This window comes from Humulus lupulus, chromosome 4 (genome assembly GCF_963169125.1).
Source record: "Humulus lupulus chromosome 4, drHumLupu1.1, whole genome shotgun sequence".
NCBI classification, from domain to species: Eukaryota; Viridiplantae; Streptophyta; class Magnoliopsida; order Rosales; family Cannabaceae; genus Humulus; species Humulus lupulus.
This window is the reverse complement of record NC_084796.1, coordinates 135,868,445-135,892,779: the sequence shown is the minus strand read 5'-3', so window position 1 is coordinate 135,892,779 and position 24,335 is coordinate 135,868,445. Positions and strand designations below refer to the sequence as shown.

The 24,335-nt window shown below is 34.3% G+C and overlaps 2 non-coding genes across 2 annotated transcripts; one reads left to right on the top strand and one right to left on the bottom strand.

Moving 5' to 3' along the window:
- Positions 1-7,359: 7,359 nt before the first annotated feature.
- LOC133833404 (small nucleolar RNA R71) lies at positions 7,360-7,466 on the top strand. Its single transcript, XR_009892785.1, has one exon. It is a non-coding gene; the product is annotated as a small nucleolar RNA R71 (small nucleolar RNA).
- A 6,456-nt stretch (positions 7,467-13,922) lies between these two features.
- On the bottom strand, positions 13,923-14,029 carry LOC133833709 (small nucleolar RNA R71). The gene has a single exon (XR_009893075.1). It is a non-coding gene; the product is annotated as a small nucleolar RNA R71 (small nucleolar RNA).
- Between the last annotated feature and the right edge of the window lie 10,306 nt (positions 14,030-24,335).

Sequence of the window (24,335 nt, the reverse complement as noted above, 5' to 3'; positions counted from 1 at the left end):
CCCAGCCGCCACCTGGCGACCTGATGGACCCAAAACGGGTATGTTTAAAAATTTATATATCGCAAGCGCATGAATCGTTCATATAGAATAGTGATCGTAAGCAAGGATGTCGAACCCAAAGGAGTTGTCTAAAATCGAAAATGAAACTATTTTAAATCAAAAGTAATAAATTCTAACCTAGTTCCAAAGATTGATAAGTTTTAATATTATGAACATAAAATAAAAGATTGAAAAATAAAGCTATTTAAGATAATGAAAATAAACCAATAATGAGTTGAAAATAAGTGTTAAAAGAAAAGATTATTAAGACACTAGAATCCACAAAATGTAAGTTTAATAATATTTATTAGTATATTGATTCCCAAGTTTTAGTGATAGTTAAAATAATTTAAACTATCATTTTCCAAAAATATTTATAATTTTAAGCACAATTTTCTTATAAAAAGATAGGATTTTTCTTCACTTTTCAAAATTATAATTTCAAAGCATTTAGTGTAAATCAATCTAATGAAATAACAAATAAATCAATGAACATTATTTATAAGGCAAAACATAATATTTTTGTTCTAAGCATGGATATGTACAATTTAATGACACATCTTACACAAAGAATATTATGTTTATGCACTAATGAAGAACAAAGTGTAAATATGTTCTAACAATCTAAAATACAAGATATTTAAGATGAAAGAAATATATGAAGAAGAAAAATCCAAAGACTTTGTTGCATTACAAGGGAAATCAACATACAACATAAATATTACCTAGCTACAAGTTGCTTCATCATGATCTTAATAATCTTATGAAAAAGATTAGAAGCACATAACTAGAATAGAAATTACAAAATAAAAGACATACATACTTGCAAAATGCTCTTGAAAAACCCAAATGGAAGAGAGAATGGTAGATAGAAAATGAGAGAAAAAGATGGTAACCAAAACATTAAGCACCCCAAAAATGGTCTTCAAAACCCTTATTTATAGCCAAAATGAGATTATTAAAATAATCAATTTAAATTAAGTAAATTGATTAAATTAATAATAATATGGTAAATATGGGTAAATTGTAGGAGTGATGATGATTTTGGGGTGAAAAGTGTGTAGAAAATGGGTAAAAAGGTGGCATTTTTGTCATAGGGGACAAAATGCAATTTTATGGGCTCAAGAGGCTGTACGGCAGAGAGTTGGAGGCTGTTTTGGCAGCTGAAAGCTTCGTGGGCCTGGAGCTTGGGCCGAATGGCTGGGCAGGCTTGTGGAGGCTGGCCCACGTTGGGGAGAAGTGAGGACATGCGGCTGGGCAGGAGTGAAGGCAGCAGGAGGTGGTGGCTTGCTTGGAGCTGATGCTGAGTTTGTGGCTGGGAGAAGGCCCAACGTGGGATGATGATTGATGGCTGAAGCAAAGTGGATGCTGAATTGATCTTGAGTGAAGCTCCTTGCTGGGAAGGAAGGAATGGGCTTGGGCCCATGACTTGATCATAGCATTTTTAAAAATGCCATTATTTCTTTGTTTCTTCCTCAAAAATGCCATAAATGAAATAATTCTCCTACAAAATAAATTATAAACTAAATTAAAATTAAATATTTTCATTAATAAAATATACCATAAAACTCCTATGAAAACATTAATTAAAATTTAATTTACATAACATTCACTTTTTAATAAAATCAAATTTTTAACATTCAAACTAACAATACTAATTTTAACTAATTCAATTACAACATAACACAATAAAATAACTATAAAAACATATAAAAATCTAGAAAACTACAATAAGACTAATAAATTAAAAATTACATAAAAATTTAATAAGTTAATTAAAAACTCAAGAACTAAGCAACAATTAGCATATAAAATATGGTAAAATAACTCTATTTTGTAGAGTTATCACACCCCCAAACTTAAAGTTTTGCTAGTCCTCAAGCAAAAGAAAAATTAAAATACACATATATTTTTTTTTTATTGGTGACATAAAAATGATTTTCTCAAAAATTGCACAATGAAAATAACTCTCAGAAATTATTATGAATAAAAGTTAAGCTTATGTAATTAATTAAATTGTCAATTTTGCTTTTAGAAAATAGGTTTTCATTAAAGTTATTTTTCACTTAAACTTATAGGAAATAAAAGTGTTTATGAAAAATGTAATTTTTGTTACAAGCAAAATTGACCCTATAATTAAAAACAAAGCTTAAAAATTATTCATATTTTTAAGAGATTTAATTTCAAACTCAATCAGAATTTTTATCATTGAAAATGAAAAATATCACCAATTTTTTTTTTTTAAATATATATATATATTTTTTGAATTTTTATGAAAATAAACAAATAAAAAAAAAATTAACAAAACAACATAAAAATAATAATTTTTTTTCAAACAAACATCATAAATAAAACACAAAACAAACACAATAAAACTCGATACCCCCAAACTTAATTTAAGCATTGTCCTAAATGTGTCAAAATATAAATATAAATTAAAATTGACAAGAGTGTAAAGTTTAGAATGGTCGTACCTCGATATTGTGCATTGCGAAGATAGAACAAGATACAACTAACAAAAATTAAATCACACATAAAACAACAATACAAATAAAACACAAGTTATCAAGATCACACAGGAATCAAGGAGCATGGTAAACAGGGTCCTCAAGGAGTATCTCATCCACTTCATTAGTTTTTAATTCTAAAAATGGTTTTAATTTTTGTCCATTAACTTTAAATATATCACCATTTTTAGGATTTTCAATTTCAATAGCTCCATGTGGAAAAACAATACGAACAATGTAAGGACCGGACCACCTAGAGCGTAACTTTCCCGGGAATAAATGCAAACGAGAGTTGTATAAAAGGACTTTCTGACCTGGATAAAAATCTTTTCTCAAAATATTTTTATCATGGTAAAATTTCATGCGATCCTTATACTTTTTTGAATAGTCATATGCATCATTCCTAATTTCGTCTAGTTCATTTATTTGAAGTTTTCGTTTCTCACCTGCCTTGTCTAAAGAAAAGTTTAACTGCTTAATTGCCCAAAAGGCTCTATGTTCTAACTCAACAGGTAAATGGCACGCCTTCCCATACACAAGTCTGTAGGGTGACATGCCAATGAGCGTTTTGTACGCGGTACGATACGCCCATAATGCATCAGTGAGTCTTAAGGACCAATCTTTCCTAGTTGGATTCACAGTTTTTTCTAAAATGTGCTTAACTTCCCTATTAGACCCTTCAACTTGACCACTAGTTTGTGGGTGATATGGTGTTGAGACTTTATGTATAATGCCATATTGTTTCATCAAATGTTCAAATGGTCTATTACAAAAGTGTGTACCGTTATCACTAATTACAGCACGTGGTGAACCAAAACGGGAAAATATATTTTCTTTTAAAAACCGAAGCACAACTTTGTGGTCATTAGTGTGGCATGCAATAGCTTCAACCCATTTAGATACATAATCGACTCCAACAAGAATATAAAGATTACCAAAAGAGTTAGGAAATGGTCCCATAAAATCAATGCCCCAAACATCAAATATGTCAATAATAAGAATAGGATTTAAAGGCATCATATTTCTTTTAGTTAAACTTCCTAACTTTTGGCAACGTTCACAAGCTTTACAATAAACATATGTATCATGAAAGATAGTAGGCCAATAAAAACCACATTGTAAAACTTTAGCAGCTATTTTCTTACCACTAAAATGTCCTCCACATGCATGATCATGACAAAAAGATATGATTTTAGATTGATCACAGTTTGGAATGCATCTTCTAATTATTTGATCAGGGCAGTATTTAAACAAGTAAGGATCATCCCAAATAAAGTTTTTCACCTCAGAATAAAATTTAGATTTATCATGCTTAGACCAATGAGATGGTATTTCTTTAGTGACCAAATAATTAACAATATCAGCATACCAAGGCAATGAAGAAATATACATCAATTGTTCATCAGGAAAAGTTTCAGTGATAGGAGTGGGATCATGTATAGTTTCAACAACTAGTCTAGATAAATGATCAGCAACAACATTTTCAGATCCTTTTTTATCACGTATTTCTAAGTCGAATTCTTGTAAAAGCAGGATCCAACGGATCAAACGAGACTTAGCATCTTTTTTTGATAAGAGATATTTTAATGCAGCATGATCAGAGTAGACAATAATTTTAGACCCTAACAGATAAGATCTAAATTTCTCTAATGCAAAAACAACAGCAAGAAATTCTTTTTCGGTTGTGGAGTAATTTAATTGAGCATCATTTAAAGTTTTGCTAGCATAGTAAATTACATGAGGTATTTTTTCAAGTCTTTGTCCTAAGACAGCACCTATAGCATAATCAGAAGCATCACACATTATTTCAAAAGGTAATTTCCAATCAGGAGGTCGAATAATGGGTGCCGTAGTCAACAAATTTTTTAATTTTTCAAAGGCAACATGGCAATTATTATCAAAGACAAAAGCATTTTCTTTTCCAAGTAAATGGCATAAAGGCCGAGAAATTTTGCTAAAGTCATTTATAAATCTTCTATAAAAACCGGCATGGCCTAAGAATGATCTAATTTCTTTCACAGTTTTAGGTGGGGGAAGTTTTGAAATAAGATCAACTTTAGCTTTATCAACTTCTATTCCCTTAGAAGATATTACATGACCTAAAACAATTCATTTTTTAACCATAAAATGACATTTTTCCCAGTTAAGCACAAGGTTTTTCTCTTTGCAACGAATTAAAACAAGTGAAAGATGATGCAGACATTCATCAAAGGAAGAACCAAACACAGAAAAATCATCCATAAATACTTCAAGAAATCTTTCAACCATGTCAGAAAAAATCGAAATCATACACCTTTGAAAAGTCGCAGGTGCATTACACAATCCAAAAGGCATGCGACGATAGGCAAAAGTCCCAAAAGGGCATGTAAATGTAGTCTTTTCTTGATCTTCTGGGGCGATGGGGATTTGGTTATATCCCGAATACCCATCAAGAAAGCAATAATATGCATGGCCAGCTAATCGTTCAAGCATTTGATCAATAAAGGGTAATGGAAAATGGTCTTTTCTAGTAACGTTATTCAGCTTTCTATAATCTATGCACACTCTCCACCCCGTTTGTACTCTAGTAGGGATTAATTCATTTTTCTCATTTTCAACAACTGTGATCCCAGACTTCTTAGGCACAACTTGAACTGGACTAACCCATTGACTATCAGAAATAGGGTAAATGATACCTACGTCTAACAATTTTATGACCTCTTCTCTAACTACTTCTTTCATATTTGGATTTAGCCTTCTTTGACATTCCCGAGAGGTTTTAGCATTCTCTTCTAGATGGATTCTATGCATACATATGGATGGGCTAATTCCTTTAATGTCTCCAATGGTCCAACCTATGGCTTCTTTATGTTTTCTAAGGACATCTAACAATTTACCTTCTTGTTCTTTATCTAAAGCGGATGCTATGATAACAGGTAAGGTTTCAGACTCTCCTAGAAAAGAATATTTTAAATTTTCTGGCAAAGGTTTAAGGTCTAACTTTGGAGACTCAGAGATTGATTGAACATGACCTAAGGGTGAAAAAGGTTCAACTTTGGTTTCATTTAAGGGTATAGACTCTAGCAAAGCATTCACATCATCATTAAAGTCATCAATATGCAAGTTCATACCAAAGTATTTTTCACAAAAATCAAGTAAGTCATTTCCATCATCTTCACAAATACTATCTATCATGTTAACTTCATGCATTTCTTCACACTCAACAGATTTAGCAACATTAAAAACATTCAATTCAACAGTCATATTTCCAAAAGATAATTTCAAAACACCATTACGACAATTTATGATTGCATTAGATGTAGCTAAGAATGGTCTACCTAAAATGATAGGAATTTGAGCATGCATATTTTCCACAGGTTGAGTATCAAGAACAATGAAGTCAACAGGAAAATAAAATTTATCAACTTTTATCAAAACATCCTCTATAATGCCTCTAGGAATTTTCACAGAACGATCGGCTAATTGAAGAGTTATAGAGGTAGGTTTTAGCTCACCAAGACCAAGTTGCTTATAAACAGAATAAGGCAATAAATTCACACTAGCACCCAAATCAAGTAAAGCTTTGTTAATAAAATGATCACCAATAATGCATGAAATTGTGGGACACCCAGGATCTTTATATTTAACAAGACTCTTATATTGGATAATGGAACTCGCTTGTTCAGTTAAAAACGCCTTTTTAGGAACATTAGTGTTTCTTTTAACAGTACAAAGATCCTTTAAAAATTTGGAGTAGGCAGGAATTTGTTTAATGGCATCTAAGAAAGGGATGTTGATACTAACTTGTTTAAAAACTTCTAAGATGTCATTATATTGGCCGCCTTTTTTAATTGGAAGCAATCTTTGTGGGAATGGGGCTTTTGGAATGAAAGGATGGATTGTAATTTCTTTGTTTGATGAGTCATTGAGATTAGAACTAGGAGGCTGACTCTTTTCTTTTTCTTTTTCGTTTTCAACCTCGGGTATGTAATCGGGTTTGACAATTTTCTTTCCAGACCTAAGAGTTGAAATTGATTTGACTTCTCCATTATGACTAGACTTTCCTATCTCATATTGACCTTTTGGATTAGGGATAGGTTGACTAGGGAATGTTCCTTTTTCTCTATCAGCTAAAGCAGTGGCGAGTTGTCCTACTTGTGTCTCGAGTTTGGTAATAGATTGAGATTGATTTTGTAGGATTTGTTGGGTGGATTGCATAAATTGTTGTAAAGTATCTTCTAAGGAAGGTTTTCTTTGTTGCGGATATGGTTGATTTTGTGGGGCATGAGCTTGGTCTTGTGTGTTGTATTGATGCCCTTGATTCATTTGGGGTTGGTTTTGTCTCCATGAAAAGTTTGGATGGTTTCTCCAATTTGGATTGTAGGTGGACGAAAATGGGCTATCATTTGGTTTCCCATAAGAATGAAGGGCATTGGCCTCCTCAGAAAATGCTTCTTGGTAGGAAGGGCATGATTGGGCATTATGGCAAGGACTAGAACATATAGAACAGACATCTTTTCTTGGTTGTATTGGAGAGTTTATAGTTTGGCTTATGGCTAAAGCTTCTACTTTTCTCGCTAATTTATCTAGAGACGTTCTTAAGTCTACTTCTTCTTTTACTTCATACCTTCCTCCTCTTTTTGGTGAATTAGTTGACCTAGACCTAGGATTAAAATAATTCCATTGTTGTGAATTGACAGATAAATCTTCAAGGGCGTCCCACGCCTCTTGTCCTTGAAATTTTAAAAATTTTCCAGTATGCATAGATTGAATCATTTGACGATTAGAGGGAGTCAAACCATCATAAAAATATTTTACAAGTCTCCATTTTTCAAAACCATGATGAGGACATTTTAATAATAAATCTTTAAATCTTTCCCAACATTCATAAAACTCTTCATTATCTTTTTGAAAAAACTCGGAGATTTCTCTCCTTAGACTATCAGTTTTAGACATAGGAAAAAATTTCAGTAAGAATTTATTATAAAGTTGATCCCAGGTAGTTATAGAACCCGTGGGAAGGGAATTTAACCAAGCTTTTGATTTGTCTTTTAATGAAAAAGGGAACAATCTTAGTTTGACCGACTCATCAGAAATTTTTTGAAATTTAAATGTTGAGCAAATTTCTAAGAAATTTTTGACATGCATGTAAGGATCCTCTCTATCTAACCCATAAAAAGAAGGCAACAATTGAATGATTGATGGTTTAAGCTCAAAATGAGTAGCAGAAGTAGTAGGTAAAACAATGCATGACGGAGCATTAGATGAAATAGGTGCAAAATATTCAAGCAAAGTTTTTTCAGGCACAACATTTTCATCAACAATATTAGCAATGGGTTCCATGATGCTCAAATTTTTACTAACACTTTCAATTTCAAACAAAGATAAACGTCTTTTTACTAATCGTTTTTTAGAATTACGTTCCCAATGATGCATACAATTTTCACAAACAAGGCAACAAGGATAATCTCAAACAAGCAATTTTCTGATGTGGAAGATCAGTTAAAACCGCAACCACAGAGCATACTTAGAATTTTTAGAGATTTCACAACAATATAATTCTTATGGTTTACTTGTCCCCAGGCCTATTTGATTCCACTTACTCGCGCACTACTAACAACTCCCCGAGGTTAATTAGTAGAGGCGGATGGGAATTTTGGTCAAATTTCCTTTAAGCAAGAATTGCTTATGGTGAAAGGACAAGATTTAGGTTTCTCTTCTTTTTTTTTTCAAGTATTTTTCACAATATTACGCTAAAATATTAAAGAAGACAAAGAAAAATAAGGCAAAAATTAAATAAGACTAAAATTTAAGCAAGAGTAGGGAGGCATAGCATGCCATCAACCATAACAAAATTAAGGTAAAAACTAGGAGGCACAAGTGCCATCAACTTAAACATAAGATAGATGACTAGGAGGAAAAAATTGCCATCAACTAGCTAGGAGGCAACATTGCCATCAACTAGTAATTTGCAGAATTTAAATAAAATAAAAATACAACAAAATAAATAAAGAAAATTACACAAAGGTTAGGAGGCAAAAATTGCCGTCAACTAACAAAGATATAAAAGAAATAAAATTACAACAAAATTAGGAGGCACAAGTGCCATCGACTATAAAAATTTAAAAGGATAGATAGGAGGCACAAGTGCCGTCAACTAAATAAAAAAAAACAATAAATATAGAAATATAAGTATATATTTTTTTTATGGGTGGTTGAACCGTCCCAAATTTTCTTCTTATCTTTTTTTTTTATAGTATATATATTTTTTAGTTTTTTTTTTAAGTGCAAAAATTAAAATAACTAGTAGAAGAATTTACTAACCTTGAGACAATTTTCGTTTCTTTTCTCTTGCAACTCCCCGGCAACGGCGCCAAAAACTTGATGGACCCAAAACGGGTATGTTTAAAAATTTATATATCGCAAGCGCACGAATCGTTCATATAGAATAGTGATCGTAAGCAAGGATGTCGAACCCAAAGGAGTTGTCTAAAATCGAAAATGAAACTATTTTAAATCAAAAGTAATAAATTCTAACCTAGTTCCAAAGATTGATAAGTTTTAATATTATGAACATAAAATAAAAGATTGAAAAATAAAGCTATTTAAGATAATGAAAATAAACCAATAATGAGTTGAAAATAAGTGTTAAAAGAAAAGATTATTAAGATACTAGAATCCACAAAATGTAAGTTTAATAATATTTATTAGTATATTGATTCCCAAGTTTTAGTGATAGTTAAAATAATTTAAACTATCATTTTCCAAAAATATTTATAATTTTAAGCACAATTTTCTTATAAAAAGATAGGATTTTTCTTCACTTTTCAAAATTATAATTTCAAAGCATTTAGTGTAAATCAATCTAATGAAATAACAAATAAATCAATGAACATTATTTATAAGGCAAAACATAATATTTTTGTTCTAAGCATGGATGTGTACAATTTAATGACACATCTTACACAAAGAATATTATGTTTATGCACTAATGAAGAACAAAGTGTAAATATGTTCTAACAATCTAAAATACAAGATATTTAAGATGAAAGAAATATATGAAGAAGAAAAATCCAAAGACTTTGTTGCATTACAAGGGAAATCAACATACAACATAAATATTACCTAGCTACAAGTTGCTTCATCATGATCTTAATAATCTTATGAAAAAGATTAAAAGCACATAACTAGAATAGAAATTACAAAATAAAAGACATACATACTTGCAAAATGCTCTTGAAAAACCCAAATGGAAGAGAGAATGGTAGATAGAAAATGAGAGAAAAAGATGGTAACCAAAACATTAAGCACCCCAAAAATGGTCTTCAAAACCCTTATTTATAGCCAAAATGAGATTATTAAAATAATCAATTTAAATTAAGTAAATTGATTAAATTAATAATAATATGGTAAATAGGGGTAAATTGTAGGAGTGATGATGATTTTGGGGTGAAAAGTGTGTAGAAAATGGGTAAAAAGGTGGCATTTTTGTCATAGGGGACAAAATGCAATTTTATGGGCTCAAGAGGCTGTACGGCAGAGAGTTGGAGGCTGTTTTGGCAGCTGAAAGCTTCGTGGGCCTGGAGCTTGGGCCGAATGGCTGGGCAGGCTTGTGGAGGCTGGCCCACGTTGGGGAGAAGTGAGGACATGCGGCTGGGCAGGAGTGAAGGCAGCAGGAGGTGGTGGCTTGCTTAGAGCTGATGCTGAGTTTGTGGCTGGGAGAAGGCCCAACGTGGGATGATGATTGATGGCTGAAGCAAAGTGGATGCTGAATTGATCTTGAGTGAAGCTCCTTGCTGGGAAGGAAGGAATGGGCTTGGGCCCATGACTTGATCATAGCATTTTTAAAAATGCCATTATTTCTTTGTTTCTTCCTCAAAAATGCCACAAATGAAATAATTCTCCTACAAAATAAATTATAAACTAAATTAAAATTAAATATTTTCATTAATAAAATATACCATAAAACTCCTATGAAAACATTAATTAAAATTTAATTTACATAACATTCACTTTTCAATAAAATCAAATTTTTAACATTCAAACTAACAATACTAATTTTAACTAATTCAATTACAACATAACACAATAAAATAACTATAAAAACATATAAAAATCTAGAAAACTACAATAAGACTAATAAATTAAAAATTACATAAAAATTTAATAAGTTAATTAAAAACTCAAGAACTAAGCAACAATTAGCACATAAAATATGGTAAAATAACTCTATTTTGTAGAGTTATCACGACCCCCTGCTGCGCCACCTGTCCGCCTGATCCTGATGTGCTTCTCAGCTGCTGACATGCTGACAAGTACACGAATATGTCTACAGAAATTCCTTCACAAAAATTTCTTTGTGACCTGATATCCATTTAGATGCATATGGATATGCATAGTTAATGAATATGCATATTAATCTTTAGAGATTCCTCCTTACCAATGGTCTGATACCATTAGCCAAAGTGCAAACCCATTTGGACATCTATCTGCCAGGCCACCAACGTGACTCCTCCAACACAACTCCCTTCAGCCTCACTCCAGGCCCAACTCAGCTGAGGCCCATCTGAAGCAGCCCAATCCTCTTCCAGCAGTGTGATGTGGCACTCCCTCATTGGCTGAAAATGGGTCAAAACCCTCTTGTGTCACCAGCCATATTTGGTGGGTATTGGGCTTTGTAAATTGCTATTTTGAGCTTTAAAGATCATGCTTTTGTGGTATTTTAGAAAAGGAGCATTTTGACTATACACAAAAATAGCTAGGGTAATATTAATAATAAGGTTTGATTTTTCAAAATCATATTTTATTATTAATATTTCAGATTTATTTTGTAAACCCCATTTTGTTGTTTAATTTCTTTTTAGTCATTTTCTCCATCTATAAATAGGGACATTTTCTTCACATTTGGTATGTAATTTTTAGAGTAGAGAAACTATAGCGAAATTTCCATTCACTTTCTTCTCATATTTTCTTCTTAGAATTTTGTGAGAATCATGAGCATAATGGCCTAATCTTCCTAGGAAGGTTAGGGATGATTCCATATGCAAGTGATGTTATTTTGCTACTTTGATTTACTATGTTCTTAATGTAATATATTTGAGTTATTTATGTTCTTTCATCTCTATCTTTATTTTGTTATCTTTATTTACTTATGCTAATAGTATATATGATTAGTCATGCTCTTTCTATGTGCTTCTAATTAGTAAAAGTAATCTTGATACATAATTTTATGTCTAATCTTCTATTGCATTATTGCCCTTGGGTATTTTGCCATTTTTAGATTTTTCATAAGATTAACATTGTGCTTTTAAAGTAAAGAACTTTATAACTCAAATGAACTTTTGTTAGAAAAACTATGGACTTTAATGTTAGATTTTCCAAGTAAATGTTGGGATGTGAACTATTTACTTGTGTATTTTTGTAAATCAAGTAACCAAGTAACTAAGCAAGCATATGGATGATTCTTGAAACCTTTCCATTTCTCAAACTCTTGATTACATCTAACATTTATCTTACCTATCTCACTTTATCATTTCATCAAAAAATACAATACCAAAATCTCAAACCTCTTTCCATTTACAATTTTATTTATTTCTTGTTACTAACTTTTTGTGTTATTTTCTACTAATCTTTTGATTTTAGGTTACCTCCTTGTGGATCGAGCGCCCGATTATACTACAACCACCGCTTAGTGGTTGTCACATTTTGGGCGTTAAACAAATTTTGGCGCCGTTGCTGGGGAGGTAATTTTCAAAGGTTTAGTGAACTTTTTACAAAAATATTAGTAACTTTATTTATATTTTTGTTGGAATAAATATTGTGTTAGTATTTGTTTTTTATTTACTAATTTTTAATTAATTAGATTATTATAACAAAAATAAAAAGAAACAAAAACTAAAAAAAAATATCATAAAAAAAAAATTCTCTATTATATATATATATTTCTTCTATTCTTTTACTTTTTTTTTCTTTTCTTCGGTAACAAAATATATATATATATATATATACATAGCTATAAAATAAAAGTAACTAAAAATATATATATATATATTTATTCTTATTTCTATCTTTATTTCTTTTTTTCCCCATTTTCCTCTCTTTTGGTTAAAAAAAAAAACCATATATATATTTATAATTTTTTTTTATTTAGCTAATTCTTACTCCATTTTTCTTTCTTAATTTCTATTTCATTTTTTTTTAGTATAATACATATTTAAAAAAAAAAGATTAAGCTTGTTATTTTATCTTCACTTTAATTTTCTTTTCTCTATTTTATTTTTGTGTTATTTTTTTTTAATTTTGTTGTTTAGTTTAGGTTTTTCTTTTCCTTTGCCTTAGTTTTCCTTAGAATTTAGGTTTTAAAAAACAAACAAAAAAAGCATAAAATTGCATAAAATTGTTCATAAAATTTCAATCATAAAACTCTTAGTATTGGTAACAATTGTGTAATATTACAAATGGTAGAAACTGATATTGTTCTGTCTAGAAAGATTGGTTGTTAAATAAGGTTTGTGATAGCGTTACCCTCCACACTTACCTGGGAACCTCGGGGAGTTCTGTCTAGGCAAGTGTGGGTCTAGAGCGGTACCTTGGCAACCTTCCCAATCGGCCTGGGAACATTTCAAGCATCTACATTTGCACTATTACATTGTTGAACTTATTACTATAAGAAAACCAAGCTTGTTCTGTCAAAATAAGCAATTTCACTCTGCTTAAAGGTTGTTTAGTCGAAAAGGTTGACTTGTGATCCACCATACTTACTCAGTAACCTCGAGGAGTTCTAGTAAGGCGTTGGAGATCACCCGAAAACCTCCAAATCTATCTAGGAACAAGTTTAACAAAAAAAAAAAAAGAAAGAAAAAGACATAAAATAAATCTAATTCTGATTTCCGAGGGTGGATGAATCATCATGAAACTTCCAGTGACACTTCTTCCAATTCATCTGCCACTCCTACTGGAACTCCTTCCACCAATCCAGCTTCTCCACAAACTTTCGCTGATAATAACCCATTCGCAATGGCTCGCAATGATGAAATCCAACCAAGAACTCTCAATGAATACCTCCATCCTACTCGCACTTCCATGCCTTCATGCATTATCTTCCCTCCTAATATGCCCGCATTAGACTTTAAACCTGGCATGATTCAACTCTTGCCTACATTTCATGGAATGGAAAACGAAAGCCCATACGTGCATATCAGAGAATTCGAGGAGGTGGTAGCCATGTTCTATAACCGAGCCGAAAATGTCGATGTTGTGCAACTGAAGTTCTTCCCTTTCTCCTTGAAGGACAAAGCCAAAAGCTGGTTGTACTCTCTGAGACCTAGGTCGATTGGAACATGGGAGGAGATGACCAAATCTTTCTTTCTGAAACACTTCCCTAGCCATAAGACCAACAGTCTAAAACGACAAATTTCCACATTCTCCCAAAAGGACAATGAAACGTTCTATCAAGTCTGGGAAAGATTCAAAGATCTGTTAAATCAGTGCCCACACCATGGCTATGAGAACTGGCGTTTGGTCAGTTACTTTTATGAATGCCTCACGAGTCGTGAGCGCCAGTTTTTAGAAATGCTATGCAATGATGAATTCCTTGAAAAAGAGCCAGACGATGCTCTTGAATATCTCGAAGAAACTGCGAAAAAGTCTCACACCTGGACTGGTCCAAGTGCTACTGACAACACCAATCGACACAAACCATCTGGGATCTATCAACTTCGAGAAGAGGATAGTATTAAGGCCCAACTTGAAGCTTTGAAAAAGCAGTTTGAGGTCTTAATGATGAAAAATGGGCAAAATTCGCACATGATCGCTCAAGCGGAACCGCAAGAACCTTGCTTTGTTTGTGGAGGAATGGAGCACTTACCTAAGGACTGCTTTGCTTTGAATGAAATGAGGGGGGGGGGGGTTATGAGAAGCAATGCAATGCCTTAGGGGCATATAATAAGCCATTCTCCCATACGTACAACCCTGGTTGGAGAAACCACCCAAATTTCAGTTGGAGAGATTCCAACCAAGCTCAATCGTCTAGAGGCCAATGGAGAAATGAGCAACAAGTTCAACCATCAAAGGCGTATTTTGCACCTCATTACAATGCTCATCCACAACGAAATTCTCTCGAGAATACTCTTCATGCATTCATGGAGGAACAATCCAAACTGAATCGCCAAATGATGGAAGAAATCAAGGAAATGAAATGTCAATTCTCAAAATTGACTGAATCCTTGGCCATTCCGAAAAAAGGCAAACTCCCTTCCCAACCAAAATTCAATGTTCAAGGCCAACACATGGCCCAATCTTCAAATTCTAAAGATCAAAATGTCAAGGAAGTAAATGCCATCATGACGAGAAGCAGTAAAACTTTGCTAGACCCACCCATAAAATCCAACTCTCCCAGTATTCCAAAAGTCATTCCTGAAAATCCACCACTCAATGCCACTCCAAAGGTACCATTTCCCCAGGCTTTGAAACCTGTTGGGAAACTTCCTGATAACCGAGCTGAACTACTTGAGCACTTGACACAAGTGAAGATTAATCTTCCTTTGCTTCACATCATTAAACAAGTGCCTGCTTATGCCAAAATCATCAAGGATCTTTGCACTGCAACAAGGAAGCACCATGTCAAGAAGACTGCTTTCTTGACCGAGCAAGTGAGTGTGGTGATTGAACAAAAGGCACCGCCGAAATACAAAGATCCCAGTTGTCCCACCCATTTCTTTCCAAATTGGCACCCATGAAATCAGCCAAGCCTTACTTGATCTTGGCGCGAGTTTCAATCTCATACCCTATTCTGTATACTCGCAACTCGGTCTTGGAGAAATGAAGCCAACATCTGTTGTACTACATCTTACTGATCGTTCCACCAAAAAGCCTAGGGGAATCGTTGAGGATGAATTGGTTTAAATTGAAAAATTCTATTACCCCGTGGATTTTCTTATTCTTGATACCCAATCTGTGGTAAACATGGAGTCTAAAATTCCTATTATCCTCGGAAGACCATTCCTTGCTACAGCAAATGCTTTGATCAATTTTCGGAATGGTCTAATGAAGATATCGTTTGGAAACATGACTCTTGAAGTCAATATCTTCCACATCGGGAAACAACCCTGAGAAGATGATGAATGCTATCAAACATTCATGATTGACTCTTTAATTCCTGAGGAGGTTCAATTGCAAAATAACTATGATAATCTTGATGAACTCCTCCTTCTGTCCGACAACGAAAGTCCGAGCTCTATTGAGTTTACTCTTGCAATATCAGATCGCATAGACTCACCCAATAGAAGGACTCAGTTTTGGAAACCTCGCTTTGAAGAGCTACCTCGCGAGAGGGCACAGCCGAAAACTTCAACCGAAGAGGTTCCAATTGTTCAATTGACCCAACTTCCCGAGGGTTTGAAACATGCCTTCTTGGGAGACGGTGAAACCTTTCCTGTTATCATCTCGTCCAACCTTCAAAATTCTCAAGAATTGCAGTTACTCGAGCTACTGCGAACGCATAAATCTGCGATAGGTTGGACGCTTGCTGATATGAAAGGTATTAGCCCTTTAATTTTCTCCCATCGAATCAATCTAGAGGACGAATCCATCCCTCGAAGAGACCCTCAGCGGCGACTGAACCCCACGATGAAGGAAGTTGTAAAAAATGAAGTTCTGAAATTGCTAGGCACTGGTATTATTTACCCGGTAGCATATAGCAAATGGGTCAGTCCTACTCAAGTCGTTCCCGAGAAATCTGGTGTCACCGTTATCCAAAACGAAAAAGGGGTCCTTGTCCCCACAAAAACGGTGACGGGGTGGCGCATGTGCATCGATTATAGAAAATTAAATGCCGCCTCCCGCAAAGATCACTTTCCACTCCCATTTATTGATCAAATCCTTGAACGTGTAGCTGGTCATCCTTTCTATTGCTTTCTTGATGGCTATTCTGGCTATTATCAAATTGAGATTACATTAGAGGATCAAGATAAGACCACTTTCACTTGTCCCTTTGGCACTTTTGCTTTCCGGCGTATGCCATTTGGCTTGTGTAATGCACCAGCTACTTTCCAAAGATGCATGATGAGCATCTTTAGTGACATGATTAAAAAATCAATGGAAGTATTCATGGATGACCTAATCGTTTTTGGAAACTCCTTCGAGACATGTCTTCTTCATCTTGAAGCTGTTTTAAAACGATGCATCGAGAAGGGACTTGTCCTCAATTGGGAGAAATGCCACTTCATGGTATCTTCTGGCATAGTCTTAGGCCACATTGTTTCTAAAAAAGGAATTGAGGTTGATCAATCCAAAGTCGACCTTATCTCCAACCTGCCGACTCCTAAGACTGTCAAAGGCGATAGGTCATTTCTTGGTCATGCTGGTTTCTATAGGAGGTTCATACAAAATTTTTCAATGATTGCCCATCCGCTAAGCAACCTCCTAGCCAACGATTACACTTTTGAATGGACACCTAAGTGTGAGGAATCATTCCGAACTCTTGTCAATTCACTCACTTCCGCTCCCATCATTCAGTCACCCGATTGGAGTCTTCCTTTCGAGATCATGTGTGACGCCATCAACTTTGCTGTGGGAGCTGTGCTAGGACAACGAAGGGAGGGGAAACCCTTTGTTGTCTATTATGCAAGTCGAACTCTCAATAGTGCTCAAATGAACTATTCCACTACTGAAAAAGAGTTGCTTGCCGTTGTCTTTGCTCTTGACAAATTTCGCTCTTATTTGATTGGGTCACCTATTACAATCTTCACAGATCACTCTGCCCTTAAGTATCTCCTTTCCAAAAAGGATGCTAAGGCGCGATTAATACGGTGGATCCTTCTCTTGCAATAATTTGACATAACAATCAAAGACAAGAAAGGTGTTGAAAATGTCGTCGCAGACCATTTGTCCCGACTTGAATTTAGCAATCCCGCTGACGGTCCACCTATTCATGATGATTTCCTCGATGACCAATTGGTTTCTGTTGCTAAAGATAATGAATAAAATGAATATAATTATTACAAGATTGCGTATCTCAAAGGAAGTAAATGGAAGTATGCGACCAGACTGGTCGCACTTAACCGCGAGACTTGACAAACCAACCATTATCTGGTCGATGATCGAACAGGCTCTCTTCACTTAGAACTGCCATGTGCCAACCACATGTAAGAAATTCTTGCCACGTCATCAGGAGCCATTTTTAGGTAAACACTAACAACCTACATCCATTTAGTGTTCTTATTGATGTAGTATTATAAGAACAATGATCAATGAACTAGGGTTTATGAGTTTCACTAAATCTCATATAAATACAATTGTAATGGATAACAACACTCCTTTTCTCTCTTAGAATCTCTCAGCTCAAGCATTCTTAAGCCAAATGTTGAAAAATCAAAATTCCCCTCTCTTGAGCCTTTTGATTCTTATTTATAGGCTCAAGGAGGTCTACATGGGCCAATGGGCCTTAATTGCACTTAATACATGCGTATCTAAATAATAATGAAAATTACAATTAATAAGTAATTACAAGATTGCACATCTGAAGGGAATAAATGAGTATATGCGACTAGGCTGGTCGCCCATAATTATAATACTTAATAAGCCAATGATCTCTTGGTCGAGGGTTGAGGAGGATATGCCCACTTAAAACTACCACGTGTTTCCCACATGTAGATCAATCCTGCCACGTCATCAAGTAGTCTGTTTTTGGGTAAACAAATTCTAACCACCTGCACTGCCTCATGTTGAGCTCCTTCTATGTGAAGAAATACTTTAAGCTCTTGTGGTCCGTATAAATATCATACCGTTCTCCATAAAGATAATGGTGCCAGATTTTCAATGCAAAGACCACCACTCCAACTCCATATTATGTGTTAGACAGTGTTGTTCATATTCCTTCAGCTTCCTTGAGGCATAGGCTATTACTTTGTCATTCTGCATTAGCACACAACCCAAACCTTGCTTCGACGCATCGCAGTATACTGGAATCTTGTCGTTGGGGGTCGGTACACAAAGTACTGGTGCTGAGCATAACATATCCTTGAGTAACTGGAAACTCTCTTTACATCTTTCCGTCTATTTGAACTTTTGTTGTTTCCGGGTCAGGTTGTTTAGCAGAGTGGCTATCTTAGAAAAGCCTTCTACAAACCTCTGATAATAGCCTACTAGCCCGAGAAAACATCTAACCTTTGACGCATTCTTAGGTCTTGGCCAATCTTTCACAGCCTCTACCTTAGCTGGGTCTACAGCAACTCCGTCCTTGGATACTATGTGGCCGAGGAACGCTACTTGCAAAAGCCAAACTTCGCACTTCTTGAACTTGGTGTATAGTTGATGCTCCTTCAGTCGCAACATGGTCATTCTTAAATGTTCCTCGTGCTCAACTTCTTCTTTGGAGTACACCTAAATATCGTCGATAAATACTTCGATGAATTTGTCCAAGTAATCCTTGAAGCCCCGATTCATTAAATCCATAAATGCGGCTGGAGCGTTGGTAAGAACAAAAGACATAACTAGAAACTTGTAATGTCCATATCGAGTTCTAAAAGCTGTCTTGGGAATATCCTCTTCCCGTACCTTGAGTTGGTGATACTCGGACCGTAGATCAATATTTGAAAACACAGACGTTCCTCGTAGTTGATCAAACAAGTCATCAATTCGAGGTAACGGGTACTTATTCTTAATTGGCACATTGTTTAGATCGAAGTAATCTATACACATCCGCATGCTTCCATCCTTCTTCTTCACAAATAGAACCAGTGCTCCCCATGGTGAATGGCTTGGTCTAATGAAACCGAAGTCTAAGAGTTCTTCTAATTGCGTCTTTAACTCCTTGAGTTCGGTAGGTGCCATCCGATATGGTGCCTTCGAGATAGGCTCGGTTCCCGCTACTAGTTCGATTGTGAAGTCAATTTCTCGAGTCGGCAACAACCCTGGTAAGTCGTCAGGAAATACTTCTGGGAATTCTTTTATAATGCGGACATCTCATACCTTTAGTGGTGCTTCCTTTACCACATCTGTGACGCTGGCTAAGAATGCGTGACATCCTTTCTCTATTATCCTCTGAGCTTTGAGGGATGAAATAAGAGGTGTTCATAGTCCTAAAACCTTTCCCATATAACATAGTCTCTGACTGTCAGGAGTTTCGAACATCTCTTTCTTGTGTCTACAGTCGATGGTTGTGCCATACCTTGCTAGCCAATCCATGCCCAGTATCACATCGAAGTCTTGATCTCTAGCTCTATCAGGTCTCCTTCTAGTTCTACGCCCTTGATTTTGATTGATACGCCTCGTACTATTTGTGATGATAGGACTACTTCATCCGAAGGCAATTCTGTCACAAACCTAGTTCTAAATCTTTCACAAGTTTTGTATAATTTCTCTATCATTCCTAACGAGACATACGAGTGTGTTGCTCCTAAATCAAATAATACTGAACATATATTATAGAGGATAGGAATCTGACTTGTGACCACTTTGTTACTAGCTTCAACTTCTCCCTGGGTCAAGGCAAATACTCTGGCAGGAACCATCTTGTTGTCCCTTTTCTCTTATTGCTTGAGCTATGGACATTCTCTCTTCTAATTACCTTCCTGGCCACAATTGTAACATCCCTTGGTGTTTGTAAGACACTCACCAAGGTGTTTCTTTTGGCATTTGGAGCACTGCGGGTATTCTACATAACCCGACCTATTATTTCCATTGTTTGTCCATGCTCTTTTGTCACCATCCGCTTGCTTATTGTCAGGATGCCTTCCCTTCTGGCCATTATTGTTGCTATGCTGATGGTTGTTGTTGGGGTTCCGACCGTTCTGAGGTTGACTCTGCAGCTTAAGTTCAGGCTTGCTGGCCTCCTCTTTATTGACATTTGCTTGAAACTTTTCCACTTCTATAGCTATTTCTAGAGCATTGGCGTATGAAGTGGTTCCAGGATTTGCCTGCTTGACTCCTAGCTTAATCTTTGGTCTGAGTCCTCTAACAAACTTGGTGACCCTTAAAAATTTGGTTGGGACCAACTCTGGTGCGAACTTGGCTAGTCGGTCGAACTATCGAGCATACTCTGCTACCGTTAAGTTGCCATGCTTCAGACTAGTGAACTCTTCTACCATCGTAGAGATGACTGCCGAGTTGTAGTACTTCTTATGAAAGAGCTCCACAAATATAGTCTATGTCATGGTGGCGACGTCATGAGTCTGCTGAACTAAATCCCACCAGATTCAAGCATCCTTATTTAGAAGAGACGAAACACAAATCTAGTCCATGCCATGGTGTCCAACTAAGTCCCGGCTTCAACCAAAATCCACGGAAACTAAGATACTACGAGCTATGCTAACTACTACTACTATCTAGCTAAGTAAAATTCTGGGACACTACAATTAAAGAGAGTATGTTTATGATTTAAGCCTAAAGGATTAAAACTTAAACATTGTGGGTTAAATTTTGATGCCATTTAAGTTTAGTGGTTCATATTTTAAGCCATTTAAGGCTTGCAGTTTAAATTTTAAGGCAAGTGGTTTAAATTTTAAGCCTTGCGGTTTAAATTTAAAGCTTAGTGGTTTAAATTTAAAACATTGTGGTTTAAAGAGACTTGGATTATAATTAAAGTTTAAAGGATAAAAATTTATAAATTGTGGTTTAAATTTGATGTCATTTAGCCTCGCGGTTCAAATTTTGATGCCATTTGGTTTAAAATTATAAAGATTTTGGATTAGACTCACACATTGCATTATATAGATTAAAGAGAGTATGTTTATGATTTAAGCATAAAGGGTTAAAATTTAAACCTTGGGGAATAAATTTTGATGCCATATAAGTTTAGTGGTTCATATTTTAAGCCATTTAAGGCTTGTGGTTTAAATTTTAAGGCAAATGGATTAAATTTTAAGCCTTGTGATTTAAATTTAAAGCTTAGTGGTTTAAATTTAAAACATTGTGGTTTAAAGAGACTTGGATTATGATTAATGCTTAAAGGATAAAAATTTATAAGGTTTAAATTTGATGCCATTTAGCCTTGTGGTTCAAATTTTGGTGCCATTTGGTTTAAAATTATAAAGATTTTGGATTAGACTCAAACATTACATTATATAGATTAAAGGGAGTATGTTTATGATTTAAGCCTAAAGGATTAAAACTTAAACCTTGTGGATTAAATTTTGATTCCATTTAAGTTTAGTGGTTCATATCTTAAGCCATTTAAGGCTTGCGGTTTAAATTTTAAGACAAGTGTTTTAAATTTTAAGCCTTGTGGTTTAAATTTAAAGCTAAGTGGTTTAAATTTAAAACATTGTGGTTTAAAGAGACTTGGATTATAATTAATGCTTAAAGGATAAAAATTTATAAGGTTTAAATTTGATGCCATTTAGCCTTGCGGTTCAAATTTTGGTGCCATTTGGTTTAAAATTATAAAGATTTTGGATTAGACTCACACATTACATTATATAGATTAAAGAGAGTATGTTTATGATTAAAGCCTAAAGGATTAAAACTTAAACCTTGTGGATTAAATTTTGATTCCATTTAAGTTTAGTGGTTCATATCTTAAGCCATTTAAGGCTTGCAGTTTAAATTTTAAGGCAATTGTTTTAAATTTTAAGCCTTGTGGTTTAAATTTAAGGCTTAGTGGTTTAAATTTAAATCTTAGTGGATTAAATTTAAAGCTTAGTGGTTTAAATTTAAAACATTGTGGTTTAAAGAGACTTGGATTATAATTAAAGCTTAAAGGATGAAAATTTATAAATTGTGGTTTTAATTTGATGGCATTTAGCCTTGTGGTTCAAATTTTTATGGCATTTGATTTAAAATTATAAAGATTTTGTATTAGACCCACACATTACATTATATAGATTAAAGAGAGTATGTTTATGATTTAAGCCTAAAGGATTAAAACTTAAACCTTGTGGATTAAATTTTGATGCCATTTCAGTTTAGTGGTTTATATTTTAAGTCATTTAAGACATGCGGTTTAAATTTAAAGGCAAGTGGTTTAAATTTTAAGCCTTGTGGTTTGAATTTAAAGTTTATTGGTTTAAATTGAAAGCTTAGTGGTTTAAATTTAAAACATTGTGGTTTAAATGATCTTGATTTATAATTAAAGCTTAATGGATAAAAATTTATAAATTGTGGTTTCAATTTGATTCCATTTAGCCTTGTGGTTCAAATTTTGATGCCATTTGGTATAAAATTATATAGATTTTGGATCAGACTCACACATTACATTATATAGATTAAAGAGAGTATGCTTATGATCTAAGCCTAAAGGATTAAAAGTTAAACCTTGTGGAATAAATTTTGAAGTCATTTATGTTTAGTGGTTCATATTTTAAGCCATTTAAGGCTTGCGGTTTAAATTTAAAGGCAAGTGGTTTAAATTTTAAGCCTTGTGCTTTAAATTTAAAACTTAGTGGTTTAAATTTAAAACATTGTGGTTTAAATGCCCTGGATTTATAAATAAAGCTTAATGGATAAAAATTTATAAATTGTGGTTTAAATTTGATGCCATTTAGCCTTGTAGTTCAAATTTTGACGTCATTTGGTTAAAAATATAAAGATTTTGGATTAAACATACACTACATTGTATAGATTAAAGAGAGTATGTTTATGATTTAAGCCTAAATGATTAAAACTTAAATCATGTGGATTAAATTTTGTTACCATTTAAGTTAGTGGTTAATATTTTAAGAAATTTAATATAACAATTCGGATTTTCAAGACTCGAGAATGCGGAAATATAAATGTTTTCATTTAACAAAATGTCTCAAAAACCCGTATATAAAAAACTTTTTAAAAAGTCGTATGGCCATACTTAACATTTAATTACAACATATTTTATAAAGAGTAGAGTGAGCCTAGTTTAGGAAAATTATACAACATTTACAAAAATAAAACGGCTTCCCAAAAGGTCAGTCCACATGTACATTTGCAAGGTAGACTCCAGCACTCACTGCTCTTCCTTGCCCTTGTTCATACCTACAATAAGAAACAACTAGGTAAACAAAAACGCTTAGTATGTTCAACCTTAAAACAAAAGAAAGTAGAGAATTAGGGTTCCGGATCCAACCAGACCCTACACAATCAATTTCAAGAACGCAAAAGCGCCCTGACAAACTTATGGTCATGCGTGATAACCAATGATGAATTATTTCATACAAAAAGATAAATTTCTGCACTCAGAAAATCCCAGAACAAGTAGATATATATATCAAAACTATTTCTTATTAACAAATAAATCCCTGCACTCAGAAAGTCCCAGAGCAAGCAAATATATATATCACAATATAATTCGAGACCAACGCTCGACAATTTCCAACAATTCGGGCGTATCGCACCCTCCAACAATTTTTCTAATCACTAGGGGAGAACCGAGTCTCAGCACTAAGATCTAGCCAATAAATATCCCCATCAAGGGTAACTATCATGTTATCTTGGACATCTGTACTTATCAAAGAGTAAATCCCTCACAAGGGTAACCATCAAGTTACCTAGGGCATCACTACTTATCCAAAAATGTAATCGAATTTACACGGTTTATAGAGACTTCTATATTAATTAGTGGTGCTGGTGAGCAGTTGCCCCTAGGGAGTTCAACCTCACTCACTTACGCCCCTAGAGACTTCTATATCTCTATGCACTCTCACTGAATGGCCAATATTCATAGCTGCTATCCAGGAATAACTTATGAGAGCACTTGCTCGTGTTCTAACAGTTCGCTAATTAAGTAAGCATGAGGGCCCCTAGGTCCCATTCATTTTGGCGCCCCTAGGTTTAACCAGCAATCCTCACCTCTTGTACACTCGTCGTGGCAATGAACCGGACATAATAAAATAAAGCACTGTG